The sequence below is a fragment of the Electrophorus electricus genome, chromosome 9 (genome assembly GCF_013358815.1).
Source record: "Electrophorus electricus isolate fEleEle1 chromosome 9, fEleEle1.pri, whole genome shotgun sequence".
Taxonomy (NCBI): domain Eukaryota; kingdom Metazoa; phylum Chordata; class Actinopteri; order Gymnotiformes; family Gymnotidae; genus Electrophorus; species Electrophorus electricus.
Genome location: NC_049543.1, coordinates 5,320,945 through 5,324,870, shown reverse-complemented (window position 1 = coordinate 5,324,870; position 3,926 = coordinate 5,320,945).

The window sequence follows — 3,926 nt, the reverse complement described above, 5'->3', positions numbered from 1 at the left end:
GCTGTGGTCTAAATGACGGGCATGGCTGTCACGCCTGCTTTCATAACATCCTTTTCTGCCTACTTAGGGTCAAATGGAAGGTGTCTTAATGGACAGTTTAAAGGGGCTACTCTCCACCAAGCCTGTCAACCTTTCTACTGCACTATACACAGTGAAGTTACACCTACTGGACAGCAAGGAGGGTCTTAACTCTACAAACTGTTTATTTTCCTTGAACCTTTCACACCAAGTTTCATGCCTGTTCAAGTTTGGATACAAATTGCATGGCCAAGGTGCATTTAAACAAGAATGGTCAATGTAGTACAATGGGTTTTTGACCTGACTTTGGCTTATATAAGAGTCCAGCCCTACCACTGTGCCATAAAAAACAGAATGACGCCAATGGCTGTGATATGTCACATGGCGTAAAGTGACGCAGATTATGCTCCGGCCTTGATTAAAATGCCCTGGGGGGACTTGCCACTGAAAATCCTTTGGAAACCAGCCTTAATCTGGTTTGTCATTCTGTGTTCCATACATGTACTTTTAATTAGTGCACTGCTGATATGCCGCTGCACAAATATGATCAAGCTTTGAGCATCACTCATCTTGCATATGTAGGCCTATAAACTGTAATCTGTTTAGAATATTATCAATTCAGCATTGCAATATTAACAACAATGAAACAAATACAGAAAGAAAGAAAGACAGACAGACAGAGAGACAGACAGACAGACAGAATGAAAGAAAGAAAGAGCACAGCCCTTATTGCACAAGCTTTCTAAGAGTTGCAGCAGTACAATGTTGGAGGCACATCAGCTCTATGGGATGTTCTTCTGTTCTCTGTTCTCTGTTTGTTTTTTCTTAGATGCAGTCATAAAATACTTCAGCCTTGCCATGTGAATTTACAGCAAATTCTTATGCAAAGCTAGGAACAAGACGGACTAAAGGGGAGAGACAGAGAGCAAGAGAGGTCAACAGAAAGAGAGAGAGAGAGACTTAGAAACTTATGAGTCCCCCCTACATATGCATGCATATATGACTTGCCCCACACACTAAGAGGCTTTAGGCTGTGCAGAGAAAGAGGGTGAACATCAAGGAAATGAAATGGGTTATGCAACTATTAATGATTACAGTACATGCCCAAGAGCTGTCAAAATGAGATCTAAAACAGAATGCTGCATCTGCAAATAGCCTCTCAGCATAGTGGTGCAATCTTTCCTATAACCTTCCCTATCTTCATGGCTACTGTTCATCTAGTACACTGACTGTGGTTTCATGCCCGAGTGAACTGCTGCTGTGACCTCACTGTTCCTGATGAGCGACCACATGACCATACCAACTATGCTGTGCAAAACACTATAATGGCATCTGTCTTTTTCTCTGATTTTGGTGGACATCAGAGTCTGGGTAAGCGTGAGATGTAATTTTACTCCTCATGGCTATGGCACTTCAGAGAGACACTACATTACCATTTGAAGAGCAGTATAATAAGTCAGTAAAACTAGCCTATGTGCTCACCATGTACTTTATTAGAAATGCTAACCTTGTGCCTATGCTCAGTGGCCACTTTAATAGGTGCATCTATCTGATAGGTGCATTTTATGGGGGTACAATTACAGACTGGACTCCATTTCTGCCCCTGCAGAATTTGGCAGCCACCCTCAATCCCATTCAGCACTGGTTCATTTCTGACCACAGGATCCCTGCTGAACAGGACATTATTTGTGTGGCTGACCATACTTAACGAAGCAGTGACACTAACATCACAGTGGCCTGATAAGGGGCTCACAAGGCATACAAAGCCCAGACAGCGGTTTTTACAGATGCCATGTCACTGCCGAGTGGGAGTGGTCCAGCACCTACGAATCTCCAGCCAACAGCAGTTTGCTATGAAACTGACAAGAGACTGAAGGTCAGCGAAACTATGAACAGATGAACAGAATTTTCTCCATGATTCTGTAAAGTACATGGGTGTAATGTTCATATTACTTACAACTGTCCTATAGGTTGCCATATATTTTATAGTCCAATGTAATCCACCTCTGTTGCCATCTGAAGTCAGCTGATCGACAGCACCAGAGTCCTGTACTGTGTGTTTGTGTTGTGTCGGTATTATGCTGTTGGCCTCCTTTATGACTGACCTGGTTTTGACCAAAAAATGTGTGTTAGTTGAATGTTTTTAGTATTTATTTATGCTGTGCATGCACTTGTAATGCTGTGAATACAGCATACGTTTCTCAGAAATTCTTCATCAGCTGTGCAGGGAGTGTGCTTCTGAAGTTCTTGCCCTGGAATCTTCCTCATGTTTTTATGTGAGGGAGTCTGAAAGTGCAGTGTAGTACTTCTTCTGTTCCTTGATGCTGTCGTTGCTGGGATCTATGGCAGCCACTCCTCCAACTTAGGGGTCACAAGCCCAATTGCTCCTATCACCACTGGGACAACCTTTGGTATTCCAATTTCTATTTCTTCTTTCAGTCCCAACATTTAATATTTCCATCACCTTGGACTGCCACATCTATTACCACTGCTGTTTTTTTTGCATTGTATCTACTATCACAATGTCTGGTTGTTTTGTCACTGCTTTAGCTGTCTGCATCTGGAGGTCACATAGGATTTAGCCTGGTTATTCTCCACTAGATATATAAAAAGCCCATGTAATACATTACAGACACTACTGCAAACATGGCATATCTGTTGAGAAAAAAAGTGCTAAGTACTTAGAATAGACTGTAAAAAAGTGGCCAACACATAGGTATAGCTGTAGAGTTGGTGTACCTAAAACAACTAGCAGCTCAGTGAAATTTGATTTATCCATGTTCTGCGCTTAGGTTCGATTTATCCCAAACAGGAATCATCCACGACAGGAGTGAAGCCTTTATCCTTACATTCACTGAATTAGGGTCGCAAAGTGAAACAACCCAGGGTTGCGAAACCCAGGGTAGAACTCATATCCTCTGAGTCCAAAGTTAATGAATTGGTCGATAGAACTGGCTCAAGCAAGTTCAATTGGTGTGCTAGTTTTCTGGATAATCACTTTTACAGGGAAAACACAGCATAAGGATTTTGAAAGGAGTGAAAAATACTTTGTAAAATAATTCATTATTCCAAAACAACCATGTTCAAATATGACATAATTGAACATTGTGTATGGGATCCAAGAACTTGTTTTATGCACTGTGTTTGTAAATGTGCTTATAAATATCTCCAGATGTTATCTTACTTGTAGGACAGTAGCTGCCCCAAATCCAAGGTTTTCCCAATGAAAAGTCCTGAAAGTTTGTAATGACCTGATATCTGAGAAGAAGAAAAACAATAGCACCTCATGAAAGTTCAAGAGATTAAGGGTGAAGGAGGAAGGTTCCAAACGAACTAATTCCATTCTGAGACATGGCTTAATCATCTTAATCTGCTGTGAAGGGAATATTAGAAATTCAAATACTCTCCGCTGAGAAAGAGAGAAAGAGAGTGGGAGGATTGGGACAGAGAGAATTATGGAAATAAAGAAGCAATGACACTGGAGCAGTGCTGCTTGGGAATGTGTCCTCACTTATTCCCTGTCCTGCCATAAACCTATAACGTAAATCTGATCCAAAAATAAACAAACCAATAAATCAATAAACAAACAAACAGAAACAGAAGCACCAGAAAGTAACATTTGCACACTTGTCATCCTGAGGTTTGAAAACAACCATGATGGAGACAACAATCTTTATCCCTGCAACCCAGTTTTGAGGAAAAACCATCTGTGTATAATTTATTTATAGTAGCCTGTCATATGAGATGCTCAGTATAACTGCATGTATTTAATTCCATTCTTTTAGCCAGCATTTCACTGAACTTTTTAAGGTCCTGCTCTTGTGTGGCCCCATGATCTTAGTCCCAAGTAATAACCAAGCTGAGTCTGTAACAATCAGAATAGTTTCATTTTTTTTTGTGTTGCTCTG